This window comes from Pleurodeles waltl, chromosome 9, assembly GCF_031143425.1.
Source record: "Pleurodeles waltl isolate 20211129_DDA chromosome 9, aPleWal1.hap1.20221129, whole genome shotgun sequence".
NCBI lineage: Eukaryota > Metazoa > Chordata > Amphibia > Caudata > Salamandridae > Pleurodeles > Pleurodeles waltl.
Window position 1 is genome coordinate 386,874,541 of NC_090448.1, and position 24,112 is coordinate 386,898,652.

The 24,112-nt window shown below is 44.3% G+C and overlaps 1 protein-coding gene across 4 annotated transcripts in view; it reads right to left on the minus strand.

Annotated features, from left to right (window-relative positions):
* The window catches only part of DAAM1 (dishevelled associated activator of morphogenesis 1), a 633,974-nt gene that overhangs the window by 399,950 nt on the left and 209,912 nt on the right, over positions 1–24,112 (minus strand). For 2 of the 4 annotated variants that reach the window (XM_069207029.1, XM_069207026.1), the window contains exon 1: positions 772–1,044. The exons of the other annotated variants lie outside the window; for them this stretch is intronic. The gene's annotated coding sequence lies outside the window, so the exon portion shown is untranslated. Of the gene's footprint in view, positions 1–771; positions 1,045–24,112 lie in introns of those variants that run through there. 4 annotated transcript variants of the gene reach the window in all.

A 24,112-nucleotide genomic window follows, 5' to 3' on the forward strand; every position in this document is an offset into this window, starting at 1 on the left:
TATCAAATTGAATGGTAACTATCCAGGGCACCTCAGAAGGCTGGGCAGGCCCTGTCTGGAGTTGAACCCGTGACCTGCAGCGAATGCTCAACCTACTGTGCAGCCTCACAAGCCTGCCCAAGACATTAAACGTAGTTCAGAAAAGCTGAAGGCCAACACAATCATACAGTAAATTTATCGCTTCTACAATACAAATATACTGTTTCAGGTCTTCGACTATCAACATAAATATATATCTCCACTCTCCAAGTGGCATGTACAATATGACAAGCTGAAACTTTGAACAGCTGTGTTTGTAATAAGTATATGTAGGGGATAATTATTTGGTAATCATCGTATGTGCAAGCGAAATACAATAGTAATATCAAAACATAAACCACACACGTTGGTGATCGAATCGTACCAGTCAGCAATACCGACTTAGCAAATATATATCTAGTGCGGCTCGTCCTTTATTCGGTTTACTCGCGTGCAAAAGATGCGGTTCTGAGACAGGTCTAGCTAGCCCTCTTCCCCTGAGGAGCTGCTATAGTATTGCAAAGCGGGATCGCATTGCACAGTGCAGGAAAGTCAACACTGAAACACGAGCCAGCCACCAGAAAGCGCACGGAAGAAATTCACCTTCAGCCCCACCACAGCAGATCACACAATAGATTTACATGTTCAACACCTGCAAGAATATGTTAACGACGAATTATGAGGGGCCTCCACGCCCTCTGTACTGGCAGACAGACATCACAAACTTGCTGCCCACCCTGGTTGCCCCTTTACCTGCTCTGAACACTGCACTGGAGGCTTTGCATTTCCTTGGTGATCTGTCATGAACACGACAGAGAGGAAACCCCTTTGCTTTCCATGCCCCTTCCTGCCATGTTAACTTCTCTTTCCAGCACGCGTGTCGGCCCGAAGCAGTGCATCAGTCCAACGTGAACCCAGCAGCCATTTTCCCTTTATATTCCAATAATCCAGCGGTGAGAAAACCTCCCTCCGGTCTGTAGGCAGCGACGGCACAGACACAGCTGCGCCTCTCGGTGCAGGGGCTGCGAAAATGATTGGAGACGCCCATTAGCAGAGCGCCGACTCCCATTGGACGACGTCAGTGTGGGCCACGCCCTCAGCGTAAACCACGCACGGGAAATCCACACACGTACCGTGGGCTCGATCTAGAACTGCAGACGGTGTGGGCGCGAGCTCTCCGAAGCGCGCGTGGAGCATAGCCCTCATTCATTGTGCGCAATGAACGTAGCACGGCCCGCTGCAGAACCTGGGAGAGGCAGAGCTACGACAGCGGGGGATGTAAACGCCACGAACAGACGTACGTTGAATATATTAAACTAGTATCACTTTCTTCAACGTCTGTGTGCCATTTACTAAGCCCACCGAAGCCATATAAATAAACATGGCACGTTTAAAAACTCGAGCTGTGTAAGTGTAAATTAAGGGGGCGCTGTCATAATACTGCCATTCCCTTTAAAGGGATAACCGAGCCACAATGTATAGGGGGCACCAGTGCTTGAAAAGGGCAGGTACTGAGTGCCTGCACTTCTTTAATTTGAAAGGCGGTAGTGCCCGCACACCTCAGCACTGCTCATGACCTCAGGGAGACAGCACCGGCACTTGTCAGGAGCAATGCTAACGTCTTCTCAGAGTGTCTACAGCACTTTTGTATTTTCCTTTTTTAGCGCTGACACCAAGACTGTTTCAGGTTTTACGGGGTGATAATAAAGCGCTTTCGGTGCGAGTTATGGCGTAACCATTTAAATCCGATGGTTTTAATGAGCCTTACACATTTCGAAGGATGGTCATTTGAGTTACTTGCAATCATTAATCTGCGAATCAGGAAGCGATCTCTGCACAAGTTACACTGATCATTGATATTTTGGTAGCTAACTATTCCTACGTTTAATACTTTACATCCGTATACCGGACAAACTATTTATATCTCTCGTGTTGGGAGATAATTTCTTTGTTATATCGTGTACATTTCACGTTGTAAATAACTAAATCTCACATCTTTGGAAAGCTTTCAACCATCTTCCGCGACCCACTGCAACATCCAGAAATCACGGGACTCGCACGGCTTGATTTAAAGCACCACAGCTACCTTTGTGCTCAACTTCGGGTCTCTTTGTTACACTAACTATCCCAGATATACCACAGGTCAGATAATGTGCCAACAATAGGCTTCCATCGGTGTACAGACACGAATTACAGGTGCTAATCTACGACATGACATGGGCAAATACTAAGTGAAAGAAATTGAGACAAGGTAATCAGACTTGCCGGCAAACATCGTAAATCCCAATTAAAACAAGACGAAGTTAAACATTCCCATTGTCTTTTAACTGGATTACATTGGCGCTTATTTATAAAGCCTAGAAAGTGCTCCTGGCCAAGTGTACACTCTCAAAACAAAGACTAGAAAATGCACAAGCTCAAATATTGCAGTCTGAAGTACCAAATATATCTCAGTGCGTTGGGCGCCTGTTGCAGATATGTCCATATGTGGAAGCTGGTAATAACTGAACTAAAGGACGTTGTTATGTTCCTAATACAACTTAGGTGTGACATCACTACACACCTGTTAAAAAAAAAAAAACTATGCCTTCTGTAATAAGTTGTTATAATTGAGTTGTGATATCACAATATCTCCTGCCAGAAGACAGTGTAAAAGGTAGATCACTGATCAGAATTACAACTGCTGCTTATTCACAAAATTAATGAGCTTTTCAGATATTTATTTTTGGAATGTTTCCTTGAAGATAAGGCCTTTATCCCATAAGGATCAAATTATAGCATTAGATGTATTTAGTGCAGTAGTGGCATTCGTTACAAGAAAACAGGAGCCTACCTATATTTTATCAAGCACACTGAAGTAGAGCTGTTTTTGAATACCATATATTAAACTACGTTTGACAAAAAACAAGCTTCATTTTCCTTTCATAAAGAGCAAGAAGCCAATGATTTAAATTAATGTTTTGGCCGGGTAATGGCATAACCATGTGATCTAAGGAATAAAGTACTCCTCGTCATACATAAGTAAGACTCCATATTGTAAGATGATTTTATTAATAATCACATTCAGAAAACCACTGATTTTCATGTTTAAATGTATCGTTAAAAACAACAGCAACAAAAAACACTGGAGAAGGGGCCTTCTGTTGAGTGTTTCTCAGTGCTGCCAGTAATGCACCTTCAGGCCAATAGCTTTGCAGAGTGACAAGCTGGCAAGTTATTAAAGGAAAGACGATTAATGGTAAAGCCTCAAAAGCCGCAGATGTATTTGTTGTGCAATGCCAATGTTTCATATGCATGCATTGCAGTTTCAGATATACCTACCCATAGTGCTGAAACCCACTTGGTTTCCAAGTGCGAGTCTCCTCATTGGTTGAACACATGTGGATAGAGACTAGTCACAGCTTCACTTTTTAAAAGGATACAAAATAAACATGGGTAAATGTAGACAACATGAGCACATTAAAAAAAACTCCCCTTTCAACCTCTCGATGGTTTTGGCACACCAATATGGCATGCAAAATAGCTATCGTGCAAAAGAGGTTTCTTTATCCCATTTACAAATCAGTAGGTGCCAACTGACTAGGCTGGCTAATCCTTGCATTCTTTCCAGGACAAAAAAATAGGTATGATGGAGTTGTGCAGTACTACTGCCTGCTCTTCACAGTTCTGCAAAGTCATGTAAATTGTTTAAGGAACAAGGGTCCCTATACACACCAAATTTCAACTTGTATACTGTGGAAAAAATAAAGCATAGAACAATGGTATAATCACCTGCTAAAATCAGCATTTTATATATAATGTTAAAATAATCAGGGATTGGGGGGGGGGGGGGGGGGTAAGGGGAGGGGGGTGAGGACCTCCACAGGGCTAACAAACGAAAAATAACTTTAAAAAGGGCATGTTTTCCTGGTTATAAGTTGATATTGGGTGTTTATAGGAACCCTTTTTCCTTGGAAACAATTGTTACCCCAGGTCTCTGTTATCCATGGGTTCCCCTCGTGTTTCTAAAACCTGCAAAGTAATGTAAAAGCAGTTCGAAAGATGATATACATAAACAACTGCTGACCGTGCCGGTAGGTCTGGGCTTCTTTCCAATAAAAAATATTGACATGAGCTTTAAAGTGAAATTACAGTAAGAAAATAGGACACAGCTGTCCTTGGACCTTACTGAAAGCTGTGCAGGTGTGGCTCTGCTGTTTAAGGCCTTACAAAGGTGATTAATAAAGGGGCCGTTTGTATGTAAAATATTCCTTGTTTGATTCTGTCATTACCGGCGTCCCAGAGAGCTGTGTAACTAACAGACAGGTTTTGAGTTATGCATTCTAAACAGCTGTGGATCTTTGGGGACAGACCACGTCGTGGGCACTAAACAGAGTTGGAACTGTTTGACCACATATCTTTCCTCACATAATTGTGTATAATTAACGGCCAGTTTTATAAGTAAACAAATAAACCCACTCTCTCAATTGGTAGTAGGAAAGATCTGAGTAGGCAGTAAGTAGGTTGCTAGAAAAGGAATATCACAAAGAGCAGTTCTGTGGTTACTAGCTGTGCTCCAAGGGAAAAAAGTTCACACCATAAGTAACCAACCTCCTTGCTGCAATTGTTTGACACACAAAGAAAGCGTTGACATTAGAAATGCCAGATGAAAAAAACAACACTATACAAAGTTTATGAAGAGAGTATATTTCCTTTGAAAACATCTGACAAAAATAAACATACTACTGAAAAAAATCACTGTGAGGAGAGCATAAATTGGCTGTGCCATTATGTGAATGGGGCAGACGCGTTATCACTCTGCAGAAGGCCTGCTTTGCACGAACGGAGGTAGAAGGCTGTAGAAAGGTGTACTTCAAGAACATGAACACACTATGTCTTCCTAACAAACCGCAACAGGTTACCCACTGTGGTTTAATCCATGATCCCTGAGCAGAGAAGAACACTGATGCATTTTTTGGGTACTCGTGGGAAAACATCTCGAACTCCAAATTCACCAAAACAGAGGAATGACAATGCATCTTGCAAAAAAAACAAAATCATTGTTAAGTACTAGTCCAGCCGGGGACGGAGCTTGCCCGGCCGCAAGATGGCCATGCTGTAAAGGAGCACCGTCGGCCACCTCGCAATCCGAACAAAATCCTGCACAGCAAACAAACTGATGAACCCTAGATGGCACTGCTGCTGCTGGTGATGGTGATAGCACGCTGGAGGTGTGGGTCGCGGCGGAGCTCTTGCGGCTGAACGCTGCAAAATCAGAGCAAACTGCATGTAACACAGAGTTCGCACAATGGGCAAGGCAGACCAGAATCAGGCTAACCTACAGTTTGACCGGCGCAAGTCGGGCAGCCCTGCGAGTGATTTGGGGGGGGAGGGGGATGGGGGGGTTTGGCATGTCCTCAGGAGAGGAACAAGACTTGAGACAAAGTTTTGTGGCGATACAGCATAGCTTGCCCCAGATTGATGGTAAAATAGATTCCCTCTCCTTCCGCATAGACCGAATGACTGAGCGCCTGGATAAGCATGCGGACCGACTCGACCAATCAGAGAGGCGAGTATCCGAGGTGGAGGACGGTCAGGCAGAGCTGGCCACTGGTCATGCTAGTCGGAGTAAAGAGTTAAGTTCCTTACAAACTAAGGTGAACGATTTGGAGGCCCGGAGGAACTTGCGCATAGTGGGGGTCGCAGAGTCCAATGCAATAGACAACATGGAAGACTTCATTGAACGCTTGCTGGTGCAGCTGCTAGTACGTGCCACCTTCTCTGATCTCTTTGTGGTGGACATAGCCCTTTGTTCCTTGGCGACCCGTCCGCCTCTGGGTGCTCCTCCGCACCCTAATATAGTGAGGCTCCGTGATGCAGCTTTGAGCCAGGCCAGGAAACAAAAAACTTTACAGCATGAGGGCATGGTGATCTCGCTTTATCCGGACTTCACAATGTAGGTGCAGGAGGCAAGACGGCAGTTAATTGCTGGGGAAAAAAAACTACACTTGGAATATCGCATGCTGTACCCAGCTAAACTGAGGGTGGAGGTGGATGGGAAACCGTTATTCTTTACAGATCATAAAGTTAGCCCAATTTGTGAAACGCAGAGCAGCAGATAAAGGAGGCCGCGGAATGGATGATACTGATTCCTAGACAGTTGGTGTCTGAATCATAAATATACATTTAAAAGCCTGAGGGGCACATTAATAGTGTTACTGTGGCAGAGACTATGCAACTGTACTCTATATGATTAACTGAATGAGGATGGTGGGCCGCGGAACTGGTACACTACTATTAAATGTAAGTGCCGTAGGTTATTTAGCAGTATATGACAAAAGTAGAATAGTTTTTTTTTTTTTGCTAACATGCATCATTCTTATACATAGTAGTTTGTCTGTAACAAATTAGAGGTGGCCATCGCATAGGAGAGGTACGAAGTGGCTGGGCAACATCCACCTGAGCGTGTGTAACACCTATAGATGTAAAAGGGGTAGTCTACTTTAGGAAGGGCGGGAGCGTGGGTGAGTAGGTAGATGTCAGCCAGGCGTTTTGGGGTATTGCCTGTCATGTGGGGGAGGGGGTGGAGTTTGGCTTTCACCTGTTGGTATTGTGCTGTATGTATGAAGATATGCGACTGCAAACTCAAGGACAAGGTGGGGCAGGCATGGAGTTGTGTTCCTACTGTAGTTAATGACACAATCACTCGTGTCTGGATGAACGTGGGGGCCTTGGCAGGATCCGACTGGTCACGTGGAATGTGCGAGGTCTAAATGATGCTCGGAAGGTACGTAAGATTGTGGCCTACCTACACATACAAAGTAGATCTCGCTATCTTGCAGGAGAAGCACTTGGCACCAGGCAGCCCTATGCTCACCCCTAGGAGGCTGCAGGGGAAGTGCTTGGCGGCAGGTTTCACCTCTCACGCGCAGGGTGTATTGATTTGGGCTTTGTGGTCCTCCGGAATTATTCTCCGGGAGATTGCGGTGGACCCGGGAGGAAGAGATATTGTGGTGCAATGTGGGAGGTGTACTGCTCCTTTTCTACTAGAAGGTATATATGGTCCAAATTTCGATGATCCCCAATTTTATTATGATTTAGCTGCCCGGGCCGGTTCCTGGAGGGGGGGTGGGGGGGGGGACTACCACAGATCTGGGATGGAAACTTTAATTGTACATTGAATTCCACACTTGACAGATCGGGAGGAGGAAACCGTAGACCAGCGGCTGCAGCTTGAGAGGTCATGAAGGTGGCATCTGATCTGGGGTTGGTAAATATAGGGCGGGATAGACACCCGGAAGGGGGCAGATACACGCATCGCTCCACTGGCACAACTTGTATACACGTATAGATTTGTGGCTGGTCGCTAGGAGCTTGTTGGGCAGTTTGCACTCGGAGGCTCCTTGGCCAAGGACATACTCTGACCATTCACCGGTCCCATTGACAATGTCTTTAGGCACACAACTGATTCCTCCGTTCTCGTGGAGGTTCCCCCCATATTCGCTGCTAGATTCAGTCTTTCGGGACGAGCTAGCCACGGTGATTAAAGACCTTTTTCAGAATAATAAGGGTTCGGTGGGCAGTGTGTACATGGTGTGGGAGACCTTTGAGGTGTCACCATTGCCAAAAACACTGGAGTTCTCAGGTCGATTAGGGGACGTCTATGTTCACTGGAACGGGAGCTTGTGTAACTGGAGCAGGAGCATCTGTGTGGTGCTGACAGCCAGGCCCTAGGTCACATACACACTAAGTTGATTGAGTTCCAGGACACCGCTCTCACGGAGATTCAGCATTTGGGGAAATATGCTACAGCTCGTGCGTATGGGGAGGGCGAGAGACCGGGATCGGTGCTGGCAAACTTGATCCGTCCCAATTGAGAAAAGAGCATGATTATAGCAGTGCAGGCTGAGGATGGCAGTGAGACTCGAGATCCAGTACGTATAGCAGCCAGGTTCCATGACTATTACGAGCCTCTATATGCCTCCGGGGTTGCCCCGGATCAGGAGGCGCTGATGGATTATTGTGCACGTATTGATATGCTGCGGTTGACAGACGCGGATAGGGAATCCCTTATGGCTCCTTTGACCCTAAAGGAAATGAACAGAGCGATAGGGGGCATGACGGAGGGTAAGGTCCCAAGTCCCAATGGGCTCACTGTGCGATTTTATAAAGCCTATAAAGACTTATTGTTCCCACACCTGAAAGAGGTTTATGAGGAGATGATGCCCCCGTCGATGAGCGAGGCGATGCTGATCACGTTGCTCAAGACGGGTAAGCCCTTGACGCAATGCTCAGCCTACCGACCGTTGTCACTACTAAATGTGGATGTTAAAATCTATGCTAAGATTTTGGCAGATCGCTTGGCCAAATTGCTGCTGAGGATAGTCCGGCCAGAGCAATCAGGGTTTGTTCCGGGCCGTAATCTAACTATGAACTTCCGCACGCTGTTTGGAGCAGTACAGAATATAAACCTAGAGCTAAGGGCAGTGGCATTTTTTTAGACGGCGAAAAGGCGTCCAATTCGGTAGAGTGCGGCTTCATGAGGGCAGTCTTACAGCGATTCGGAGTGGGAGACATTTTTCTGCATCTAGTGTCAACTCTATATGGGGAACCATCAGCCAGGCTAAGAGTCAATGGGATAGTGACCAATGCTTTTCAGATCACTAGAGGCACTAGACAGGGGTGCCCATTGTCCCTCCCTTTTTTATCCGCTTGTGGCAGAGCCCCTGGCGTGTGCCTTGAGGGAATACCATGGGCATTGTGGCCTTAGTTTTCAGAATCATACTCTTGTGCTTTCGGCTTATGGGGATGACACATTATTATATATCAAGGACCCGCAGTGAAATGATGCTCGGTTCTCCGGGATATTGCGAGGTACAGCATTCTCCAGTCTTAAGGTTAACTGGAACAAATCTATTACGTTCCCCTCAGACCGGTGACTGTACAGGTAGACGTGGGGTTCCCTCTCAGGTGGGAGGTAGGGTTGGTTAGGTACCCGGGTATCAGAGTCCATACGGATCCCAAAATAGTGGCTGGCGATAATTTTGATGCTGCACTCAAGACACTAGCAGGTGACATGGAAAGGTGGATCAGACTCCCACTGTCTTTGATGGGTCGCATAGCTCTCATGAAAATGGTGGTGCTCCCTCGGTTTTCGTTCCTCTTTCAGAACATCTCTATGTTGTTACCAAAGGCATATTTCATGGCTCTGAGAGTGTTACTTATTAAGGTAGCCTGGGCAGGTAAACAGCAGCGAGTAAAATGCCGCACTCTGACTCTTCCCTACGAACTGGGTAGACTCAATACTCCACGCTTGGAGACCTACTGTATGGTCGCCCATGCAGCAGTTGCTCATACCTGGATCCACGGGTCTTGTGACACTCCGTTTTTAAAAACAGAGCGGGAACTAGCATCCCCGGTCCCATTGCAGAGCAGAATATTTCATGTCCCGAATAGGCGCTACGGAGAGTTTGGATCTTTGAACTCTGTTACGGAGGCCTGGCACAGACTGTTCCATAAACAGGGACTGGCCCTGCTGTACTCTCCATATGTGCCCTTGGAGTGGTGCGCTTGGTTTGAGTTATGGCGCGAGAAAAATTTAATACAGGCTATGCGCACTCTAAATATCATCACCATGGGGGATCTGTTTGAGGAGGGTATTATGAAGAAATGGGATTCGATAGAGGAGCAAGCTAAAGGACCAACTACATTGCTCCGCTACCAGTATTACAGGGTAAGGCATGCTATGGCAGCGCTCTTGGGGGAGGATATGCAGGAGTCCCAAGACATACAGGCTTTGTCCGCGGTAGTAATGAATGACCAACCCCAGCGATTGGTGTCCTGTTTATATGCACATATACAGAAGACCTGTATACATGAGTTGACGAAAGCAAGGTTGGAGTGGCAGGGGGATTTGGGGTTGCAGCTAACAGATGACCAGTGGCGCTACTGATGTTCTTTGACTCGTACGATCTCTTTGAATGGCAGGCATCGTCTGATACACTTTAGGTACTTAAACAGAGTATATTATACTCCCCTCAGACTCTATAGATATGGATTATGCACTAGTACTAATTGTCCCAGGTGTGGTGAGGAACACGCAGGCTTTTTTCATATGTCCTGGGCCTGTGCTGGGGTGCAGCGCTTTTGGGGGTCAGTGTTCCATGAACTGGAGGCAATAGTTGGACAGCAGCTCAGTCGTGAACCGGTATTGGCGCTCCTAGGCTGGGATAGAGACTTACCAAAATCAATTAAACGGTTGGTGGCCACTGGATTACTACTAGCCAAACGTCGCTTTGCCATGTGCTGGGATCGGGGTCCGGTGCCAACAGTGGAAGAATGGCATAGGGACATGGTGTACTGTAACACACAAACAGATAATTATAGTGAACTGCTCCCCCCAACTAATAGGCCTGCAAAGCATTGGGATATTTATAAGCAATATTTGGTTGGTAAAGAATCTGGTGAGCCGGAAGGCGTGTGAACCCATACTTGTGTAGACAGGAGGGGTTGGATATGTGGGAGTGTGGACCTGGATATTTAACATTATAGTAATGTAGAAACACCCTGTTCGGATTATTTGGGCAACTGTTAAAATCACATGACTGTGGTATTTATCAATATATACTGTCAATGGATGCAATTGCTTTTCTGTATGTGGAAGTATTAAAGAGCACAAAAATAAGATTTTTTTTTTAAAGTACTAGTCCAGCCAATACAACTTAAATATTAAATCAACTATAGTACGTTTTAAAATGTTCCTCAAAATTGCAATTTACATGATTTATTAGAACAAGCACTGAGCACTCTCATGATTATTGTTAAATGTTTTATGTATCCCTGTTTTTCAGATGTGCTTTGGGTGCATTCCTGGTAAGAATGTGTGATGGGAGAAGGCGGGGTGCACATGATGTAAGTGGGATACGTGTTTGGTGAAGATGCATAGAGCAGATTTGTGATATGTATTTGGTATGCTGGGACGGCACACCTTCTACACAAGGTTTAGTAAACAGACATCGCGCAGTCGCCAGAGGGGCGATATTTGTCTGGCATGCCATTTGGTGTTTGTGCAATATGTGTGCGCTGGCAACAGCAGTTTCTCTGTAGCAGTCCCTGGCACTGAAGGAAACTTCTCTGCGGTCAGATGTGCTCCGTGTGAAAGAGCAGCATGCCATCACTCACAGTGAAGTTAGACAGTGGCTTAAGTGAGCTGACCCATTACCCCATACTGAATGCAGAAATGGGTGAAAGAAAGCACGAACGATACAGCAGACTAGTGGATGAAGAGGGTTGGATAAAAGACCCTAAAATTACATTCTGCCTACATTTTAATATAATCAAACTGTCTTGGCTAACGCAAGAACTACAAAGGAGAAACTGGCTCAAGAAAAGATTATTTCTTCTCCTTACACTCTTAAGATTACCACGATCGCAAGGGTGGTTATGTATGCAGCCTCGCACATGAGCACAAGTGGGTCCCCACTGTCCCCCTACTGTTGCTGCACCCAAAGTCTAAGGGAAGGGCTGCTGTGACCATCTGTGCACCTAGCACCAGCAGTGCTTGTGACGCCCTCTCTCACAACTTTCAGGGATCTTGACACACGCCACATGTACAACTAATCTACCGAAGGGATACCGAATGACTGCCGGGTAAGGCTCCTGTTGTGTAGCCGGATGGCTGTGGTACAACCGAGGCTCGGGGTGAATTCCATAGCTACACTTCCTAGACGGAAAAGGGCGCGGTCCTCCAGTTCACTCGCTATATAGGTCATAGGTGCTCCCGGACAGAGGCCTATGATAGTCCCTCTTTAGTTTAATTTAACCATGCACACAGCCCTCAACACAAGGAGCTCTACCACTGCCATCCGGCACAGTCTCCCCAACATTAATGAGGTGTGACCTCAGCAGGAAGCGCAAGCTTTGTAACTGTAGCTACCTTCATGCTGCTGCCTTCTGAGCGGCGTAGCTTCTTCAAATAATCGTTAAAACAACTTGTTGTAAATAAAGCGTCTAAGTGTTGTAATGGACAAGCAATGTTATTACAAATTTAATGGTACTCAGAAGGCTAAGTTGGCATTACCTGGTTTCAAATACTTCACCTGCAAGTCATCTTGCCAGGAGAGGCGGTGGCCCCAGGGTACACCATTCACTAGGCCCAGTCTAGCCCGTATCATGTTAGAGACTGCCAACGTCCAATGAGTTGTGTCAACCAGGGATAGAGGCCCACGACCCACCCTACAGAGCAGATGGTAGCTTCCAGAATGTTCACATGACTGCCACGTCCTTCCTATGCATCGCTTGTATACAACACCGTTTATTACACTTTTCATGTACAACTGTGTGCGCAGTGCCGCCGCTGTCACAGTTCTTGTCCACCCTGCTCCTGCCACGCTGTTATGCACAGGCTGTGAAGGTAGTTCTGCAGCTGTAGATTTCTACTCGTGAACTAGGTGGTATAGCCTACGTAGGCGGCACCCCTGACACACTTTCCGTGCTTCCCAGGGAGACACCACTTCTGCCTGCCACACACACACTGCACCTTGTGTGGGTAGGATCGTTGAAATCATTTTCTCTCCATACATGCTACGGCCAGCACTAATTCAGCAACACTGTCTACTCCTTCCACAGGCTAGAGTCACACCAGCAGCAATACCTACTCTAGGTGGACAGTGTCGGTGAGACGAATCTGAATGAGCGGAACTTATATCGTTTACAACATTAGCAATTTCACTGGATGCTTACAGGCAGGTTGTCATTTACAACGCAGTCGTTTGCAATACTTTGTGTGTGTGTGTGTGTATATATATATATATATATATATATATATATATATACATACACACACACACGCAATATTACCTATATGTGCACTTACTCTCCCACATATATAAATATATACAAACATACATGTGCATCTCTTCCCACCTCCGAACACTAAAAAAACCTGTACCCCCTTCACAGCTACCTGCCACTGAACCCTAAAAAACCCTAACCTCCTGTACTTGCCCCATAACTATAAGCTCACTTTAACTCTACGCCCCATTGAACCCAAAAACGGTTATCCCCTTTACCAGTTCCTGCCCGCTTAAATACCACATCTCTTAACCCTTCAACTCACCTTTAAGGGACAGAAAATTGTTTAAAAAAAAAGACTGGAGTTGTAATGTCCATCATGGTTAATACTGCACTTAAAACGTTACATACCAGTGTGACAGCGCAGACGGTTTCTGGGTATCTGGACCACTCAATTATGCACTGGCATGACCTCTGTTGACCTATGCTGTTTACATAATGCGCTGAGATAGTAAATGCACAAAAAGATAAACAACATGAACCAGTTATTTAGATGCCCATTCCCAAGAGTCAAATGAGTCATCTGGGACATTTTGGACTGGACTAAAGGTCGTAAATTCTGGAGTCCACAGTCGTTATCCAACATTCGTGAGACCTTCAGGATGCATCCATACTTGCATAGTGTGAGCAGTGATCTAAGTGCAATGGTACTGTATGGCACAATGATTTTGCTCCTTTTTCTTGCAGAAAACCAAGTTGCTTCTTGGACTGGAAAACATTTGGATAATCATCACATAACATTAGCAGTTTTACATTAACTCTTTATAAGGACTCTGAACTACGACACTGTAGGCACCACTAGCCTTTTTTCCGATTTAGCAGAATTCTACTTGCTAGCTGGTGTAATTCATGAACATCACTATTTTTCACCATTTCAGGCTGGGCGCTCGAGAGCGGACAATTAGAAGCCAATGAGCTCTCATTAAGAGAGAAATTCCGGCCTTCAGCAATCAGTGCTGAAGAATCGAAGTTACCACTGAAAGAGGGCTTTACCGAATCCTCCTCGACTCTCTAGGCAGAGCGAGTAAATTTACCAAAGCATGTGCACGGACGGAGTCTAGGTACAGCACAACGTGGCTATCATAGTTGCAATGACGTCCACTTAGCCTTCTGTGAGAACACTTTATTACGTTCGTACATATTCCACCAATGAAACTAGGATAAACGTTGTAGGAAATGCCCGGGATTAGTTAATATTAGTGGAGTGTGAAGCTCAGAATATTCCTGAAACTGAAAAGACGAGACACTGATGCAACACAGCGCGAACATGGAAACAAAAGGTTTGCAAGCATCTAATGTTTGCAAAGCTTTACAAGCTCCATAGTTAAACGACTGCTCGGAATCTTCTGCAAAATTGATTAGTTTGTATCTCTTCTGTATGTGGTTAGTGTTCACAATCCTAGATGATCTCTAAAACCCAAACAATATACATTAAAAGCAAACGCTACAGTATCAAAGATAACTGCAAGAAACGTGTACTGTGTCTCAGAGTTTGTGTGTAGTTGACTTTGCAGAAACGAGGGGGTCACTCCAACTAGATAACAAGTGCAGATAAGACACCAGGGATTCTGATGGGTGAGCACACCTCATTGCGCCAACTTTTAATTTCTTTTCACACTGCTCTCTTGACCTGAAATTTCCCGCCATGCATGCAGACCAGCAACCAGTTTTGTAGCCTGCTAGCTGGATTCAAAGAACTTAGGTCCTGATTCAGAGTTTGGCTGGAGGTTACTCAGTCACAACGGTGACATATCTTGTACGCTGTAAAATAAACCCTATAGCACATCATGGGATTTATATTGCGACAGATGTAATATTGGTCATAATTGTGATGGAGTAACCCGTCCGACAAACTCTAAATCAGGCCCTTGGTCTGTTGGGTGGCTTGCGTTCTCCTTGGCTCGTATACCAGAAGTCTATTTTAACACACTGAAGTTGGTGTATTTATATTATTACTATTATTATTTAGATTTGTACAGCACGCAGCTACCCAAAAAAGGGGTTCCCAGCGCTACACTACAATAATAAATCCAGAAGCACATCAAAAGGATACTCTCATCGCCAGAGTTAAAACAAACAGGATTTTAGCTTCTTGCAGAAGACCAATAGAGAACGACAAGCTTTCCAATCAGGAGGTAGGTGGTTTCACAACTTTGGGCCTAAGAAGAAAAAGTCTCTGCCTCCCTGCCGGGATCTCCTAATTCTAGGAATTGCAGCAAGATCAAGATTGCTTGAACGCAAGGATTAGCAGAGTATGTATGATGACACCAGAGATCTAAGATAGATGCAGCCAGAGTTAGAAAGACCTTTATGTACATAGTATAGTGCTTTGTATTGAATGCAACGTTCAACTGCTAGCCAATTAAATTCACGGAGCAGGCTACCAGTGGAATAAAACTTAGGGGGATGAAGTAAGTGTAGAACGCTGCAGCAAGGCTCCATCTGAAGCCACTTAAGAAGGCTCTTCATGACACCTACAGTATGTAAAGAATATTTACGTAATCCAGCCTGGAGATGACCAGGGCCTGGATAACAGTTCATTGGGCAGAGATAGGGAGATATCCCAACATTTTCTTGAGCCATCCTAAAATACCAAAATAGGTAGCAGCCACCTTGGTGAGTTAGTGGCTCATGGATAGTCTTTCATTGAGCCCAACTCCAAGATTCTTGATCACGGATACAGGAGTGAGGACAGTACACATAGCATCAGGCTATAAATGTGGACCCCCCAAAGATGGGGGAGGTTGCCAACCAGTAGTACCTCTGTCTTATCGTTCCGCTTAAGGGAGTTAGTGTTTATCTAGGAAGAGAGTTGTGTGAGGCAGCTGTTTAGAGCCTCTGCACTGTGGTTCTCCTGAGATGACAGGGAGACAATGATCTGGGTATTTGCAGCGTGTGAAAGAAGAGCAAGACCATAGGTTTTTTTTTTAAATATCCCCATGTGGCCTAACATACAGGTTAAAAATGGTTGGACTGAGAGTAGGCCCCTGAGGGACCCCACAAGATATAGGATGTGGCTTAGAACAATGCTGATGGGTGAGGACTTAGAAACACTATTTTGCAGGAAAGAACCCAGCCAAGACAGAGCCATATCCTGTACACCCCATTGCCTCTAATCTTTGAAGTAGAATATTGCAGTTCACTGTTTCGAAAGCAGCGCTAATGTCTAAAAGAATCAGTGCCACTGCTATCTAATTGTTGCCTTGAATATTCCATCATGGTGAGAAGAGCTGACTCCATGCTATGACCTGCTCTAAAACCTGATTGTGAGCGGTAAAGAAGGCCACTAAGTTCTGTGTACATTGTGAGCTGTTAATTCACATGCTTTTCCAGAACTTTGGACAAACTAGGCAAGAGAGATATTGGCCTATAGGTAGACCAGGTAAAAGGATCTAGATTGGGGTTTTTGAGTAAGGGCATGACTGTTGCATGTTTCAATGCTTTTGGGACGATGCCTTCAGAGAGCGAGGCATTTAGAAGTTGACTAATTCCAAAGATTGTGATTCTAAGTTCACCAAGCACCGGGGGACAACATGGGTCAAGAGGTGAGGTTGACAAGATCCAGGAGCTAAAATGAGCTAATTCAGCAGGGCCTGTAAAGATAACCCTGTTTAGAGTTATATTCTGGTGTGGGGTAAAATGTAGCCTGAATATTTGCTACTTTTTGGGGGAAAAAGTAGCTATTTCATTCCACTGAAGAGGGACGGCTGTGGCCCTGTTCGCGGGATGGGATAGAATCTTTAAAACTTGGAAGTGAGTTTTAGATCAATTTTGGGCCAAATTGATTTTGTCAGAGAAAAAGGAGGCTCGAGCCGTGCAACAATTTTTGTGATATTTTGGGGCCAGCTTATACTTGACTGTCCTCTGCGCAGTAGGATTAATGCTAAATTCTTTCAAGGGATGTACAATTTATTTTTTATTTTTGCGCAGAGTATCACTGAACCAGAGGGTCGGTGGGAGGGCTCTGTGATGCTTTCTGATTAGAACATTGATAAGAGAGTCAAGCGCAGACCTAATCCATCTTATAAATGTACTTACCTTGTATCCAACATTATAGGCATGAACCTCAATAAACTGTCCAAATCGCTTGTAGCTTCTGTATTTGAGTTGCCCATACAGTTACAGATGTTTGCAAATCTCTAGGGACATTAGCCTACAAAGTAAATCATATTTCTCTGTTCTAAGAGTTCCTGGAGTCACTAACATTAGATGTTCGGTGCCATTGTGTAGAATATTTAGCCAGTTTAAGTGCTATATTAGGATTATTGTGTGTGAATTTTAATTAGCCAGTATCATTTGAGTTTACAGATTCCTTGATGAGATTACATTTCTCAATAAAGATTATCAACTTCCTAGTGTAATTACTAGATTCCCTCTAGTATTGTTTTATTTACACAATTTTAATCACTTTTTATACTTTACATGTTTTGTATCATAAATTAATATGACATCTGTGTTGGCTCAGAACCTTTACCAGACAGAAAACCCTTAATACAGCTGTAATAATTGTGTTGCACTGTGCCTACACAACTCCACAGCTTTAAGCTGTGATTGCTTTCACACATCTACCCAGGGTCAAAGAGGCTTTGGCAGGCCCACTTTCTGTTGAAGGCTAGTTATCTTTTTAAAAAAAACATATATCACGTTTATTAACATTTAGGATGTTGTAAACAAACTCAGTGCAAATTACATTCAACAGACACATATGTCACTGAGACGTACACATAAACAGAGCAGCAAAATAAGTGAGTAAATCAAACCTTGGTTTCTGCAATCTAAGAAGTAACTCTTTCCAAGGAACATCTCTGTCAGCAAGGATGTAGCTTTCAACAATATAAGATACTTAGTACTCATCCAGGCCATCTAAACCCAGACAGGGAAAAAAAGTAGATCCTGAAATGTCTCCCACAAACTCCAAACTTTGTTAAATTTCCTACAGTATCCCCACATTTCTTTCTCTGCAGGCGTACACCAGTCTATGTCAGTTGTACACATGTCCACAGTAAAGGTTCTAGTGAGCTTCCCAATCTGGCTGTCATGTCACACCACCATAAAGCCCAAATCACAAAAATATTTTCAATATGTGGGCAGGGCTGTTTCATTCCAGATGCCTAGTAACATGAGGATCACCCTTTCTTCCTTAGATATACAAACTACCCTTGAAAGTTCTTCTGGACATGTTCACATTATAGGTTGTACATTACCCACATCCTCAGAAATTGGAGGTCCAGGCTGGTACTACCAAATTTCTGTAGCTAAATACGGTTGTGGAATATTTTATAAAGGATCTTTAACTGAACCAGCCTGAATCCAGTCCTGATTGCAACCTCTCTGTGATACTGCGAGGCACCTTCCCATTCAGTATTGTCCAACACCTTCACAACTTACTGTTCCCTAAGCCTGCTCAACATATCAGGTAAGTTACTTACCACCATCCTATACATCAAGGAGGATAGCCTTTTTCGTTGGTGCTTTTGATAACCCTCAATTTTTTTTGTGGGGAAACTGGCTTGGAGCAAAACTATTAGGAGAAACATGCATAATCAGACTATGACCAAACTGTAAATAATTAAATACTTCAGTATTGCCAAGGGTATAGTCATGTGGTAACTCTTAAAATGATTTAAACTCATTATGACCCCAGAATGATCTAATCCTGATGTTTCAGTATTCTAACTTCTGAGGAGAACAAAAGCCCTAGAAAGTCACTGGCGAGGAAGGATGCCAAGCAGACACGCACTCTCGACAAGGAGAACATGCACTTGACATATACTCACCTTGGCAAGAAGGAGCCAGAAGTGGTCTTGCTTCTTGCCATGGCTTTCTTCAGAGGAAATAGTGCATTCAGACCATAGGTTATTGGAAGTTCAGATGGTTGGTAGGATGTATGCTCTTCTTTTAAACTTACTATTGGTGTATATCCATCTGTAACATCCTATGCATCTAATCCCACTCCATTTGGCACTTTTTAAAGAAGATCATTCACCTAGAGGGAAGTATATTCTGTTAGACCCTTTCAGACCACCCTGGTACCCACTGCAAGTCTATCAGAGATCATTCCTGCTGCAAGGAGAATTCATTGACCACCAGTAAACAAGATATCCAGTAGTATTTACAAATCTCTGGTAGAGCCATAAAATCCTCAAAGGATTTGTGAGAAAGTACTAGGTGGGCCACAATACCATAGCAAGATACAAAACTCTGCACCTAAACTTTCAAAGAACGTCAAAGGCAACCAATATGAATAAGATGTATTCTTGAAAAAATTTAGAGGTCTACAAAGTGTCATCTTCTACAGAGCAGCCCAACCCAGGAGAGAGGAAAGACTTTCTTCTGTGGCTCACATCTGACTTGCGTTTAGTCAGCACACTGCACAGTCTAACGTCAAGAAGCTCTTGCCTATCCCTCATGACAAACATCTCAAGAAATGTAACCCTCTTATTCAACTCTTAATTTACAACTTAAATTAAGGTTCAGAACCACGTTAGTAAGGCAAACAGTACGAACACATCCCTGTTTAAATTGTTGACTAAATACTTCCTAGGTAGTAAGTGGTCTATAGTGACTCTGGGTTGTCAATTTAAAGGAGACTCTTCAGTGAAAATGAATATTCCTTTGTCCCTTGTATTATCTCGCTGGGTTCATCACGAACAAGGGCATTCCTTCCGATCCAACAAGCCAAAGCTTGAAGACAAAGAGCAAGGGATGTAGGGGTAACCCGTCTTGTATTCCAGCCCATCGCAAGGAACTCCAGCAACACTCCATTTACCTTCACACTTACCACTGTGGATTCTGCATTTTTAGTGCTGATTGTGAGTGACCCTAAGCTTTCTCTCTTTAAGAGAGTCCAAGAGCCCCTCTAACTACACACTGTGGAGAACCCGGTTAGACTTAGTATTAAAAATAAGGGGGAGGGGGCACACTGCCTTTCATCCCAGCACAGTTCACCCCATTGCACCCTGGTAAATGCAATACACTCACTTAAAAGTTGCTGTCGTTTTTCACCAAAATTGGTGCAGGTAGTGCTGTTATCTCTAGACACATGTTTCTGGGTGTAGCCCTTCATTAGTAGAGAGCAGTAGTTGCAGAGAACAGAGAAAGGTCATCTGGGGTTGCTGGTACGCTTCCCACGTCTTCACAGGTCACAGCATCACTCCACAGGCACACAGGTGCCTCCCAGGAGAGCTTGTCAGCTTGTTGGCTCAAGTGAGCCTTTTAGAAACCCCAGATGACTTTTCTCTGCTCTCTACTACTTATGTTCACCACTGATGAAGGGCTAAACCCAGAAACATCTGCACCAACATTGGTGAAAAACGACAGCAACTTTGATGTAAGCGTACTGCATTTACGACAATACAATAGGGTGAACTGTGCTGGGATGAGAGGCAGTGTGCTCCCTCCCCCTTTGTAATAAAAGTGTTCACCTTAACTTAGCAGAATGTAACATTCAGCCTTAAAGGAGCAGGTATAAAATCAGAAACAGAGGTTGAGCCATTAATGACCATGGTGCACAAAAAAGGTAATGGGACTGGCACCTGGAGTACAGAAGAGGGCCCCGTTTCACAGTTCTAAAGCCAGAGCATCTTTGGGAAAAAAATAACCCCCCCTTCCAGCTGCAGCGCGGCTACGGTCCCAGCCCAAAATAAGAACACGGTAATAGAACATTAAACAGCTAATTAATCCCAACAAAGCAGAACAATTGCATTATGGAGTATTCCACAATTTGTGGCAACTTATCAGATAAATCGGTCAGGATAGAAAATCAAGATCATTAACCTCAAAAGCACTATTGCTAAGGATGTGAAAATACACTGACGAGGAGCTGCATTTTATGGTAAAGATGTCAAGCGAGAGTAATACCGTAAGAGATCTGTACTAATACATTAAAAAAGTTAGATTTTTAGCAACTCTGGAATAACTACATCACCAACCTCTGAAATACCTATAGGTGGCTGGTACCTATTTCCCCCATTAACTTAAAACTCGCAACAGCGATCGGAGAATACCAATAGTCAGTAACAAAACAAAACAAAAACAAAAAAAATACATCTTACCAAATATCTGAACTTTCCATGACCCATGATATGAACACACTATTTCCACTGGAGGAAACCATGGCAAGAAGCACAACCAACTCTGGGCCCTTTCTTGCCAAGCTGAGTATATGTCAAGTGAGGGAGGAGCTCCTCTTGTCATGGAAGCATGCCCACTCGGCATCCTTCCTTGCCAATGACTTTCTGCGGCTTTTGTTCCTCCTTATGACTTCGGATACTGAAAAAACAGGTTCTTGAAATGTCAGGAGAGGGAGAACAATTGTTTTTTTTTTTCGTTATACAGTTTCTTCTACAGACAGTTGAGTGTTTTGAAATTGGGCAGGTAGTCAATGAAATGCATTCTACCTCCACCCCTTAGAACTATAACAAACATGTGTCCTTAAGAGGTGGGCAAGGCACCCCATAAAAATACTTTGAATGGAAAACATACAAATCAGGAGAGAAACATTTAAGCTCATTGAATAATGATTATACTTGCTTCAAAGTAGTCATCTCAATTTAAAAAAAATATTTTTATTAGCATTTTTAGTTAACCAAGACAGTAAGCACAAACGGGCTAGGAGACAATAATTACATTGACATAGTACATTATAATTAATACCAGATATGCTAATACAGTCAGTGCCCCCATCTGTTTGGCTAAGGGAAGGGCTTCCAATATCATTTCTGTATTCAACACAAATAAACTGTGTGTCAGCGTTCAAGTATAATGCTCTATTTGTGAGTGGGGTTTCGTGTCCTGCAAGTCATAGTAAGACCTCCATGGGCCTCACACACCTTGTTAAATTTTCGTGGGCATCTGCGGATCAGGTAAGTCACCTGCTCGGTAATCATATACTGATCCATTCCCCGTCTCCACTCTGCGATCGTAAGGGAGATCCCCAGTACTTGACAACGTCTCTCTTTGCCACAACTAGTCCTAGGTTGCTAAAAAGGAGTTTGGAGCATGGCAAGTTTACCTCTGTGTGTATGCCGAGCAGTGTGTAGCGAGGTTACACTGGTATCTGTGCCTCAAGTACGACCCCAGTTCGTCTTTAATACTTGACAAGTACTTCTGTATATTCGGGCATGTCCACATAGTGTGCATGTACGTGCCTCTTGCAGTCCCACAGTGGAGGCAGGTCAGAGTTGGGGTCCTCCCCATTATGTGTAGCCTCACCCTATTATAGTAGATCCTGTGCAGGATTTTAAACTTAATGACTCTTGATCGGATGCATATGGCCACTGTATGGGGGTGCATAAGTGCGGTCTCCCAGTCAATGTCATCAACTGGCCCTAGGGTCTCCCTTACATCGGACCCTCAACTGTTCAAGTGTGTGTGGCATGTTATTGTTCTAAGTTTTGTATGTCCAAGAGATGCCTTTCTCTTCCAGTTGACCCATGAGGAGACATTCCTCTAGCGGGGCATATTCTGGGAGGTCCAATGTATATATGTTTTCAGCTCGCCAACATGTTCTAATTGAATGTAATGATACTGCTGTGTCCGTGAGAGAAGGTATTCCTCTTGCAGGTGGAAAGCCCTGCAGCCTCCCAAATTCCCTCAAGTAGGTGCCCTCCCACAACGAGGTTTCTCTAGTAAGTGTAGCATCCCACCCTATCTTGCATCCGGCCTTGTTCCAAGCATCTATCGCGAGTTGTGTGGGTAGCAGGAGTACTTGTGCGCCTTTATATAAATAGTGTAGGTGAGATTTGTGCATGAGTTGTCTTCTCTCAAGCAGGTACGTAGGGTGATTCCCGGGCACATGTTCCCAGTCATTTATTGCTGTCAAATGTGTCACCCAATAATATTCCCTTATATCCGGTAGAGCTATCCCACCATTGTATAAGTTTTGGTTGTGTGTCTGTATGGAGATCCTGGGGTGTTCCCGTCCCAAAGGAATGTGCGGACCTCCTGATCTATCTTGGCGAAGATGTAATGTGACAGTTTTACGTAGGTGTTCTGGACGGCGTATAGTAATTTAGGTAGAGAGATTATTTCATACAGAGCTGCCCTCCCAAATAATTTTAAGGGCAGTTTCCCCCAATGCTCCATATCCTCGTGGAGCTCAGAGATAACCGTTGTCAGTTTTTGCTCTCTACTTTGATGAGGTCTGTTGTTATGTAGTTCTCCAAATATTTGAAGCCGTCCCCATCTATGAATAGGCTGGCTGGTGGCACTATGTGTTCAATGCAGCCCCCTGTCTAGTAAAGGGTCGACATGGACCAGTTAATTCTATAACCCAAGTATGTCCTGTATTTTTCTAGTGCATCCCAGATCTGGGGCAACGTCTCTACTGCTGGGCTGGTGACATAAAGAAGGATATCATCCGCGTATAGCAAGATCTTTTCAGATCCATTCTTCCCCTTACCCACCCAGAAACGTAGGATATCTGTGCGGGATCGGATAACGCTAACAAGGGACTCGATCGTAAGGGCAAACAGAGGCGAAAGAGGGCAACCCTGAAGGTTGCCTCTTTTTATGGGGAATTCATCTGATTGTATACCAACCCAGTGGCAGTTGTCGAGGTTAATGGTCACCAGTCAGGGGTGTGGAATTTTTTTTTTTTTCTTTTTTTTCAAATATATTTTTATTTAACTGTTTGCTGTTTTACATTTGTAGGTCATTTTACAGTAACGTTTTGTCATTATTATACACATCTCTTAAGTTGTCCGCACCACTGTTTTGCTTTGTTTGCATTGTGTTTCACAATTACTTGCTCAATTCAGTAGTTTAATAATACTTGTGTAATATTGCTCCCATCACTTAATCAATCCGACTTTATGGAGACAGTACTTACAATGCCCCTCGTTACTTTTAATATTGGTGACCTGATAACAGACTTAACTCCACTTCAAACTGTATATAGGCTTAATGGCTCATGTGGGTGTGGCTGCTTAGCTTCAGAGAGGGGGGGTTGACATAGAGTTTCATACTATGTAGGAGCAATCTATCTACTATTCCCCTCCCTCCTTCGTTCTTTTAGTTATTGCGTCCTGTCCTCTGTACTCGCTCCCTCTGCGCCCGGGCCAGCGGGGCTCCTGATGTTCCTCCCATCCTGTTTTCTGGAACTTTCGCTTACAAGCACATCAGGTGACCCTCTCAAGTGGTTCCTCCCATCCCCTCAGGTACCATTAGTCCCTTCGTTAGGCCGTCCCACCTTATCACTAGGTTTTCCCACTCCGGGGCGATGGGTGTCTGGCGGGCTCCCCTGGCCTCCTCGGCCTTAAGG